The 12,095-nt window shown below is 36.2% G+C and overlaps 1 protein-coding gene across 2 annotated transcripts in view; it reads left to right on the top strand.

Annotated features, from left to right (window-relative positions):
• The first annotated feature begins 5,994 nt into the window (after positions 1–5,994).
• LOC121873280 (probable G-protein coupled receptor Mth-like 3) overlaps positions 5,995–12,095 on the top strand; it is a 33,409-nt gene continuing 27,308 nt past the window's right edge. The window contains exons 1-2 of one of the 2 annotated variants that reach the window (XM_042376732.1): positions 5,995–6,280; positions 11,483–11,643. The gene's annotated coding sequence lies outside the window, so the exon portion shown is untranslated. The remainder of the gene's footprint in view (positions 6,281–11,482; positions 11,644–12,095) is intronic. The other variant, XM_042376731.1, reaches the window with a different exon arrangement.

Here is a 12,095-nt window from a genome sequence, read left to right as displayed (position 1 = left end):
CGAATTATTTGTTTTATTTATTTATTTATAATATACTGTAATATATTAAACACACTGTAATTATTTTCTTTAATTTATAAACTGTTTTGCGACAAAGGAATGTTCTCCAGTAGTGTTTCATTAGGATTTGAGTGAAAAAATATTACGTACTTACACAATTGTTCCTCTTACTTTGACAACACAACATACATACAGTATATTATTTCTCAGTTTTGATCTTTTTTTTTAATTTTTGTATTTATTTATAGTTAGTTACTTAAAATAAGGCCAATTCACTTCAAGTAATGGCATCAAATATTACCAGCTGGTGTAGTGTAAACACTAGTGACGTCACTTGAGCGTCTGTAATTAACCGTCGATAGTTTCAAGAATTAATGCACTCATTTACTGAATATTCTTTGGAAAAAAATAAAATTTAAATCAATTATTTATAGGAGATAAATATTATTATGAGTAAATATACCGATACCGGTATGCATTACTGACCACCTCCACGGCTCCTCACTGGCAAATGGGGGGGGGGGCGTGGGGAGGGGTGTGTGATGATAGCTGTGTTTATTATAGGGGTATAAATCTCTTTTACGGTATGTTAGACAGGTTTATAATACATTTTTATTATTTTAATATACCGGTAATCTTAATTTGAATCCAGCTTGCCAAACGTAAGTTTCAGTATAAAATAATTAGTGGTAAGACCTTGTGAGTGGCTTACGATGTTTTCATCACCACTCTTGACACACTAAACCACAATATTTAAGAGGTAAGAATTTTAAACTTGGTGGTTTAGACGACCCCCTAACTTTGGGCAGATTTTTTTAATGTTCAAATTTCGTCTTATAGGCCGTGATATACGGTAATTCTGATATAAATACAGTATGTTAATACTGTAGTTTGAAATGATATTTTTCATTTGTGTGTGTGATTATAGTTGTACACAAGAATGTTCAACACTTTTCAAGAATAGTTGTAAATAAAGCAGGATATAGACTGTCACCCAGTATTATATAGTTTAAGATCAGGGAATTTGTTATTTGGTTGAAATTTGTGTAGGTCTTCTGAACACTTATTTCCATTCTTGACTTACTTTGGGATCATCAGATTTTGACATGGTTAAATGTTTAAAAAAAACCAACTATGGATGTAAATGACCAGTATAGTAACACTTGTGTTTAGAAACACTTGATTTGACCTTTAATTCACAAAGAAAAAATGTGAAGAAACGAAAGATCATTTGTAAAACTCACGAATATTTGTTTGTAATATCAGACTCATCATCTAGTTGTACCTATAGTACAGTAGTGTTGAAGAAATTGCAACTTAAAAGCAATAATTTCTTAGGACCAAAGATTTTCAAACTATTCCATTCACATTGAGGCATCCATATTTTTCAGATTTAAGAATACCTGTACTGTACTTTTTTTATGCAATACCTGTACATCCTTTTTTAGTTTAAAATGTTTTCCCATAAATGATCAGGTTGTACAGTTCAGTACTTAATAAATGTTGGTTTAAAAATTCTTTACTTTGCTGTTGTAATTCATAAAATTGATGAATATATTTGTTTAAGGTTTGTGAATATCGATCTCAAACACATCAGTTATGGCCCTCGAGACTAATATACTGCTCATTAACCTACATTCATGCCTGTCCTTCATGTTCAATTAGTTTATTAGATATTGAAGTCTTGTACAGTAGTTAGGAGTTTAGTCTTAGGGAGGTAAAAAAGAATGTATAAACCTGTGTGTAAAAATTTATTAATGGTTTTGTATAGATGGTACAAATACAGTATAGATTTTTATAATTTTTTCTCTATTTGATGCCCTTGTAATTGGGTTGCTTACTGGAGTTAACTAAACTAGTTCTTTACTGCCAGGGGATTGGTCCATCTCCTCCACTCCATCAACTGGGGAACTTCTCTTAAGGAAGTCATGCAATAACAAACTCTAGTATGGAGGCACAACATCCTGAAGACTAATGGTTATAATCTAATCAGTGTTTGAGCTTGCAGAGCATCAATTATATTTGTTTTGAATTCGTGGATTGGCCATTGTATTTCTGACGTTTTACGGTGGTAAATGCGGTGTCAGCAGTTTTTTAAATCTGTCAAGGGGTTTAGAGGCTAGGCTGTTTAGTGATTGATGAGCTTCTTTAATATCAATATGACAACAATTTCAACATCTTCATGAGTCTGGTTGCAAGCTGACACTCATTAATTCCACTAGAGACAAAACCGTAGAATTGTCAGCTTTACTGACTCAAACACTTAAATTACAGGTATCCCTCGTGTAATGGTTGTAAAGCATTCCTGAAATACTAGTTTTAAGCAAAATGATTGCTAAATGAGGAATAATATCCATGGAGAAGGCTTGTATAATTGTGTAGCCAAGACATTGACTCGCCACCTAGTCGCACTCAGAGCGGGTGAGGCTGAGCTGTTAGCTATGTTACTGTTCAACTCGTAATTTTGGGTAGATATACGTAATTTTCTTCCTTTTTTTTTTACTGTTAAATGCACACACTTCTGTTCATATGGTAGACTGCAAAAAAAAAAAAAAAAAATATATATATATATATATATATATATATATATATATATATATATATATATATATATATATATATATATATATATACATATATATACACACAGAGAGAGAGAGAGTGGTCCCTCGGTTAACGAAATTTCGGTTAACGAACTGCCTCCCATAAGATTCTTAAATTCAGTTAACGAACAAAAATTCGGTTAACGAATTTCTTACGAACCGACCTCAACATGTTTTCGCTTGCACTGGCTGGTCAACCAGCTTTAGTATTAGTCCGCCAATACATTAATCGATTCTAGGGCTTAAATTCCTTACTATTTAAGTAAATATCAAGAAGTTTATACTATTCAATAATTTTAAAAGTTTAATATTCAATTTTTTAGTCATTTTAACAATTATTTAACATAATTGAAGGTAAAGTGATTAGTTTAATGTGCAGCATCCAGCCTCTTAACACAGCAAATGCATTAGTCTCTCTCTGTTTTCACTGGAGGTAACATCTTGCTTGAGACTCTCTACAACTAAACGCTTTTTTTCTGTGTTTCCAAGCAAATTATTGGTCATTTTGAAATATATTTTACATATTGACAATATATAATGCAGTGCAGTGTTGATTTAAAGAAAATAATCTTGAAATACACCAAGAGAGCTAAAATTTTATGGGTGAAATGGTGCCATGGGGTGACTTCTCTTCCACCCCAATGCCTTCTCTTCCTTCTCCTCCACCCCCATTCTAATTCCCATCATCATCATCATCATCCAGGAGCCTTCTACATACACACCTCAAAGTAAGTGAACTTTTCTACCATTTTTGTTGAATTTAGGCAATTTTCGGGGAGCTGGAACCAATTACCCAAAAACCCATTGAAACAATGGTTTCGATTAACGAATTTTTCGGTTAACGAACAACCTGCTGGAATGGATTGTGCTCGTTAACCGAGGGGCCACTGTATATGTATATACAGTATATATATATTTTATTTATTTATTTATTTATTTTTAAGTAAAAACAAAAAGGTAATAAAAACAATTTACATGCTTGGCAGTTAACTCTCAGAGTCGGGGTGTGGGTTCAGCATGGGAGATCTCTCAGCTGTTCTGTCTCGTGTCACATGAAATGATTGACCAAAAGAATAACACAGTATTTTTCTTTTATTTTATATATTTTAATTTTTATTTGTGGTAAATATTTGTTTAAGGGATGTGGCCCCTTTTTGTTATGAGATTAAGTTTTTGGTGTGTTTTACTCAAATCTGACCTTCATTTTGGGGCAAATGAGCAAATTTATTTTTTTTACTTTCACTCATTTGTACACCAAATAAAATACACCCAAATACATAAAAAAAACCTATTTCTCATAAGAATTTCAACTTATAAATCATTGTTGAAACCTAACCAAGCTTAACCTAACCTTACTCATATCTCTGTTAATACTAATTTTCCCAAAGAAATATACTACGGGCATTCATATATTTTTTTAATAATCCTAGAATAACCAAATACGAAAATCTTGCCGCAGCTTTTAAACGAATGTTAACCTTATGTTACGAACCCCCTTTCACCGCTTACCAGTTTCCACTGCTGGCTACCAGCGGTCAGGTCATACATACAAAAGCAGTAGATATTATCACAATTGTCGTTGAATTACCACTGGCTATCCAGCCAGTCTCCGGTAATTTCCCGACGATTGGTATCAGTGTAGATACAAACAAAAGGCAGGTAGATTTCTACCAGGTCACAGAAACACACTTGTGAACTGTAGTCTCATTTAATAATCACTAGATCTTCACGAAATTGTTCACAGGGTTTATCTTCACAACTGCACTGTTTATTGACTTTACTGTGAACGGCTTGTATGTGGTTTCTCCAGTTTCTCATGAACAATAACTCCGAGGAATTTAGTATTTTGTTCACGTTTGAGGACTGTATTACCAAGGTACAGGGGGTCCAAGTCTGGGGGTGAGTTTTTCCTTCTGTGAAAGATCGTGTACTGGGTTTTCTCAAGGTTTAAGGTCAGTTTATTACGTATTACCCAGCTCCTGACTTTAGTTAATTCAGTGTTCATAGTTCTCATCAAGGAATGGAGGTCTGAGTTGCTGGCATAGAGATTACTATCGTCTGCAATAAGTTGTATTTTATGTGTGAGCTGGCGTGGTCTATGTCGTTTATGTACAACAAAAACAATACTGGACCGAGAATGGAACCTTGGGGGACTCCATACAAGATTGGCGAGGAGTCAGATTGGTGATTATTATAGCAGACATACTGCATCCTGTTGGACAGATATGAGGTGAACCAATTGTGGGACAGGCCCCTAACGCTGTAATGTTCAAGTTTTGAGAAGAGGATGGTATGGTCGACAGTATCGAAGGCTTTAGAATATACCGACTGTGAACTGTCATCAAAGGAATTTAAGATGTCATTAGTAAAGGATAGCAGAGCACTCTCAGTCGACCTTCCAGCTCTAAATCCAAACTGGGAGTCTGTAAAGATGTTATTGGCATTGCAGAAGGAATTTAGTCTATTACATGCTAGCTTTTCCAGTATCTTACTCAGGGCTGGGAGGACGGGTCCGATTAATTACCCAAATGTACCCAAATGTAGCCGCAATGAAGTCAAATAATGGTCCTACATGAATAAATCGAATTACTAATCACTTCTCAACTAGTATTTGGTGTCACAAAGTAAAAAAAAATTGGAAAAAGTAATTTAATTTGAGTTAATAGATCGCGTGTATGTACCGAGGGAGCGAGTAATTACCCAAATGTAACAGCTGTTAATGCTCACTCCCTGTTTTCTGTCCAGTAACCACGCCCTAATCCATTTTAGAATATCACCTTTAATGCCATGCGCCTCCACTTTTCTAGTCTTTCGTGGGGGTTCTGTCGAAGGCTTTGCTAAAGTCGAGATATACCACATCATAATTGTGCCCCTCGTCCACTGATTCGAAAACTGATGAAAAGAATGTTAATAGATTAGGTAGACATGAACGCCCGCTTGTGAAGCCATGCTGGGAATCATTGATCAACTTGTGCTAATCATCTATCCTACATCTAACGCCAAGGCTTTCAAAGCATTTTTAACCTTGGGCCAATGACAAATAAATTTGTGTAACATATTATCAGTTTTGTAGTGACCATCACTAAGGTTTATAAAATTTAATTCCCTAATCAAACTAGCTTCAACCAGAAGGCTTTCTGTGATACATGATGATTTGTACACGTCTAAGCTGTTTTTCCAATCCATGGAATTATTATTATTCCTAGCATGAACGAATAGTGCACTGCTTTCCCAGTCTGTCCTACATAATTTCCACTACAGTTGATATATATATATATATATATATATATATATATATATATATATATATATATATATATATATATATATATATATATATATATATATATATATATTGCTCAGTGATAAGATGTGGGTGACCCGGCGAGAATGACAGCCAGCAAACCACCCCATCACCTTGTTGCCCCGGAAAACTCCCACAACTCCTTCCACTACTACATCTGCTGGGCTTCCCCACCCAACTCATCTGGGCCAACTACCACATCTCTGCACCCTTTCAGTGACTCAGTCTACGACCGCTTCTCATTGTGATAGCATTACGCCGAGCTGCTCACTAGTTGTTCACTGTTATTGTTGCTTATACTGTGTACACTACCTCGTTTCTGAACAATCTGTGTGCTACAGCCAGTGTATCTTCTTGTTTGTGAACAGATCCAGTAAGTGACAACATTATGTTTACTTTCACTCCTTATTCTGGGCATTGATATTCTGCATTACTTTTTATAATAAAGTATCAGGACTTTTCTTACAAATAATTTAGAGCTAGCGGTGAAAAAACTATCATATAACTTATACTTTACGCCGAAATTAATAGTTGTTCACGCCATTATGTTTACCGTCTTGATAAGAGAGAGGAGTTTGAAACACTGCTGGAGAAGACGTGACGTGCCACCCTTTCTTGGAACTCCCGCTTAAGTCATGAAGAATTCCTATTTCGTAGGCGTTAATAACCCCAGAACCTCCCACATTAATATATTCAAAGAAACTTGATACGATTGATAACGTTTAGAATGATTGTTTGATTCTAGAAAGTTGAACTGTTCATAATCATGCCACTGATCATGTGAGCTGGCGCTTTATGTATCAGACACAAACTTTATACAAACACAGGTACAATAATATTCTCTATTGGTTACCGCATCTTGAATGTTACCTTAAGATAGGTATGACAAATTGTATTTAAAAACTAATTTACCTTGTCATATACACATAGTTACAAATATTATACCTAAGACGCTGTCTCAAACTAAACAGACATGGACACAACCATGTACAGTACTGTTACGCTGTGATTCCTGTGAGCGTTATGACGAAACATCTTGCGATGTCTTCCGGGATGACTCGCCGCTTTATGTCACTGTCCATGTCTGTCTAGCTTGAGTCAGCGTCTCTGTGATAGAGTAATCATAGGTAGAATATTTGTAACTATGTGTTAAGATAAGACAACATATGTAATTATATATATATATATATATATATATATATATATATATATATATATATATATATATATATATATATATATATATATATGTGTGTGTGTGTGTGTGTGTGTGTGTGTGTGTGTGTGTATGTATTGATGTTGAAATCACACAGGGAAAAGGAAACAACGGAGCACCTTAGCTTTCGTCTTTATTCAAGACATCTTCAGAGGCAATAGGGACGAAAGCTGGAGTTATCCATATTCCCTCCCCCCGTGTGATTTTTATCAAGATTTATCGTATCATTTTCGTTGTGGATCTACATAAGAAATATATATATATATATATATATATATATATATATATATATATATATATATATATATATATATATATATATATATATATATATATGCAGATCACAATGGCAATGGATAGATAAATATCTTGATAAAATGAACATCTTCAGGGCAAGACCAAAATAATATTGCTCCGTTGTTTCCCTTTCCCCGTGTGATTTTATCAAGATATATATATATATATAAATATATATATATATATATATATATATATATATATATATATATATATATATATATATATATATATGCAAGTAACTCACTGTAGGTGCGCGTGATCCAGGTATATGCTGATAACCACAAGGAAAAAGAAAACACGGAGGGTGAGATCAGGTCCGCAATGGTCAGGTATTAGGTAATGACCCTACTAATCTTTAAAAAGCACCGCAACGGTCGGTAGTCAGGTCAGAGGGTAAGGTGACCCAACCTCACCTGGTTACAAATCTTAATTACAAAATTGTCCAGTGATTTACTTGCATGATGGTTTCCACGCGCCACAGCTTTGACAGTTTATTTATTATAACCTCATCCAAGAACATAATGTGGATCAGCTCTGTGTCAAACCATCTTTCCCCAAACGCAGGACGATTGTTCGTATCCTCTCTTGTAAACACAGATGAAAAAAAATTGTTCAACGCCTTCCCTTTATCATAGTCAGAATCTTCATAACTACCATCTTCAAGCCTCAGGTCCGATATGCCTACTCGCGTTTTTAATTTCGACTTTGCGAGCGGTAAAATGCCTTGGAGTTTGACTTGACCTCACTAGCAATCTGCCTCTGGAACTCTTTTTCAGTCCTTCTACACTCTGACTTAGCTTGGTTCCTGGATCTGGCATACATCCTCCTGTCCTGCTCATCATTTGTCCTAACACACGTCTCGAAATCCTGAGTTTTCTTCTAAACTTTGCCGACCGCCGCATGGTTCATGTGTAGCAGTTAAGAAAGAGTGCCAATAACTGAAAAACATTTCTTAGTTCGAAATATTTATGTAATGTGTTTATTAAAAATTATAACAATCGAAAACTAATCTTTGCCTTCCCAGCTTATTATCCCTTAAGATTAAATACCCTAATACTACCTGGGGTTTAGGTTAGGTTAGATAGAGTATAGAATGTTATGTTAGATTAGGATGGTTAATCTAAGTTGAAATAAACTGGGGCTAATCTTCAGGTGACCCGTATGCTGTAGCATAGGATAGATTTATCATAGTATTGGGTATATAGCCCATACTGGGCAGTCCCGTTTACACCCAACCCCTATTGCTAATGCTCATATGAGCATCCACCCTATGGTTGAAGCAATTCAGCGTATTCGAGTTAATGATGATATTTGGTAACTTGTTCCATTCATCCACTACTCTGTTTCCAAACCAATGTTTACCTATTTCGCGCCTAAATCTAAATTTGTCTAATTTAAAACCAATGTTACGAGTTCGCTCCTGGTTGGATAGTTTAAGTACCTTTGTAATGTCCCCTTTGTTTAGCCCTGACTTCCATTTATACACCTCTATCAGGTCGCCCCTCGCTCTACGCCTCTCAAGGGAGTGCAAATTAAGATGCTTTAACCTGTCTCTATACTTAAGGTTTCTAATGCCCGGGATTAGTCTTGTCATTCTCCTCTGAATTCTTTCCAATGATTCTATATCCATTTTGTAATACGGTGACCAGAACTGAACTGCGTAATCCAGGTGTGGTCTCACAAGAGCAAGATACAGTTTTAGGATGACCTCGCTAGTCTTGTAACTAACACTCCTTTGTATGAACCCAAGTACTCTATTAGCCTTGTTACGAGCAAAAACACATTGTTTACTTGGCTTAAGGTTCCCACTTATCATTACTCCTAAATCTCTCTCGCAGTCGGATTTCTCTATGGCATCGTTGTTCATTTGGTATCTGGTTTCCCTGTTTACATCTCCTATACTGAGTACTTTACATTGTCGACGTTGAATTTCATCTGGTAGGTATGTGTTAGTTTTTGACAATGTAGTAGTAATTGCTGCCATATGGCATCACAAAAATTGTGACCAAGTCCCAGGATGCTGATCTAACTGACTTTCTGCTTCATTTATACACAATTGCAGGTCTCAATTGTTTCTCTTACTACTGACATCACAACATACTGTACATTACTTCCCTCAGCCTTCATAGGGTAAGGACGTGTGTAGTCGGCGCTGCCCAATAACGCGGCCTTGGTCTCTTGACCATGGAGACAGCTGCCAGCCTGGTCTGTCGGGCCCTCCCCTGCCCCATCTCCTCCTTCCCATCTGTATTTATCAACATCCTCACACCAACAGTACAGTGCAAAGATTGACGATCAACCCACAAGTAATATACAAAAGTGGCAATTTTAACTCGAATGAATAACACAGCAATACTGAGTGGGGCTGGATCTGACCTAATCTGAAGGATGGAGCACACCTGCACACCCCAAGCTACTATTCTGCCCAACCGCATCCAGCCCAAACGAGCACAAACTGCTACAAGAACAGCCCAGTCCCAACCATTGTAAAAATTATCAACACCTAATTATTATATATCATATTTGTATCACTTATGTTACCTGTATATTATTTGTAAATCAAGAGACCCCAATTATGTAATTGTATATTTTCAACCTTCCGGCTGCCATGCTCTTCCAATAAACCGTTAATTATTCTTATTATTATAATACTGTATATTGTTTCTCACTCTTTTTTTAATTTTTGTATTTATGGTTCTTTATTATTATTATTTAATTTTTATTTTGATGACAATTTTTGTTTATTTTTAATAATAATAATTATTATTATATTTTTGCCCCCAGGCCCCGATGTGGGTCAATGACCTGTGTCCGGGTGGACTAATTCCTGTAAAAATAAAAAAGCATTTGGTGGTATATGGAAGAATGTGTTATAAATACTTGAATCTTATCAAGGAGTGTACAGTAAGCGTCACATTTCGTTAACGTTATCTCGCCAAACATCCGTTCCCTTGGCTTTCTTACAACAAGGGTTTATGTCGTGTGGTTGGTTGAGAAGGCTCATTTTTCTGCGTTACTTGGCGGATAATGACGTTTTCTGGTGTCTTAATTGGGAATTTCGTAAGGTGATGGGCTAGGCTTCTTAGATTATACCATGAACGTGTGGCACTCGCCCGGACGGTCCTCTCATGCTGGATCTTGCATTCCCAGTTTATGGACTATATATATACAGTATATATATATATATATATATATATATATATATATATATATATATATATATATATATATATATATATATATATATATATATATATAGATTTTAATTCCTAGTGATGGTCAGTTCAAAACTGATATGTTACATAAACTTATTTGTCAGTGGCCCAAGGTTAAAAATGCTCTGAAAACCTTTGATCTAGATGTAGGATAGTTATTTAGTGGGTCCCTTATTTTTGACCTGACTAGTCACGTCACCCCTTCTCTTAAGCTCCTCTACGTGTGTGTTGGTGTGGGGATTAGTGGATGACATCATTGTGACCTGACCTCATGTTTAATAAGGTCACCCTGTATATTTAAGCCTCTCTGTCCATGTAATCCAGTTGCCTCTGAAGATGTCTTGAATAAAGACGAAAGCTAAGGTGTTTCCCTTTTCCCGTGAACAGTTGTTTTATCCTGAAGGTATATGACGGGCGAAGAATTTTGTTATAGTTACGGTCTAGGTCTGATCGTCATGATACGTTGTCGAAGTCGACCATTAACTTATTGGGTGTAAACGTGGAATCCAGGGAAAAAAAGTCACATTTCCTTTAAACACCAAAGATATTGTAAGAGAATCTGAATCATCTTACAAGAGATCACAGTTTTATATCAAAACTGATATCATTGATGTCAATATCTGAAAACCGAACCTAACCTAACCTTGTATTGTCAGTTAATAAGCGACTTAAAATACTATTTCCTAGCCAAAATTTCTGACTTTTTTCCTGTGACTTTAATTACCGTTCACCGTAAACGCGAGTTACTGAAGTCAGATGGGACGCTTATTCGTACTACACTTTATACCTAATTCTATACTATTGCTGATACATGTCTGAATTAACTCTGTATTCTGAACACTAGATCAGTGAAGTGACCTTCACTGGGAGAGGGAGATAATGAAGATAGCCAAGTAGCACAACACACTTGACGTCTCCAGTCAGTGCTGGTGCCTGGCCCTTCGGCACCTCAGTTATCCAGAGAGATTAGAACGCCTGTAACTGCCTAGCTTATACTACAGACGGGTAAGGGGCGACCTAATCGAAGTGTATAAACATCTCATAGGGCACTCCTCGGTCGAGTACATGCCTGCTGGAGCTAGCGGACGTCCGCCCCACAAGGGGTCACAACTCAAGGTTGAAGAAGCCACAAGTCAATAAAACAGTGAGGGCAAACTTTTTTGGAGTGAGAGTTGTGAACTCTTGGAACATTCTGCCAGAGAGTGTTGTGACGGCACCGAGTGTGGGCTCTTTCAAGACCAGACTTGACCAACACTGGAGCAGGTTCAGATATATTCAGGAGCCAGCGCATGCCCAGTACTTGCCAACAGTGCGTACCAGAGACGTGACCGATCGCCCAAGCGGCTAACGAGCCGATCAGTGGTGAAGGGGATTAAAGTAAATTATTGCTTTCTGTCAGCATAATTTTATATGCCTGTTTTATATTAATTTTGTAATCTATAAAGATGTTGATTTTT

The sequence above is a fragment of the Homarus americanus genome, unplaced genomic scaffold, assembly GCF_018991925.1.
Source record: "Homarus americanus isolate GMGI-L3 unplaced genomic scaffold, GMGI_Hamer_2.0 scaffold32929, whole genome shotgun sequence".
In the NCBI taxonomy this organism is placed as follows: domain Eukaryota; kingdom Metazoa; phylum Arthropoda; class Malacostraca; order Decapoda; family Nephropidae; genus Homarus; species Homarus americanus.
Note: the sequence above shows the minus strand (reverse complement) of the source record. Positions and strands in the feature narration are given on the sequence as shown.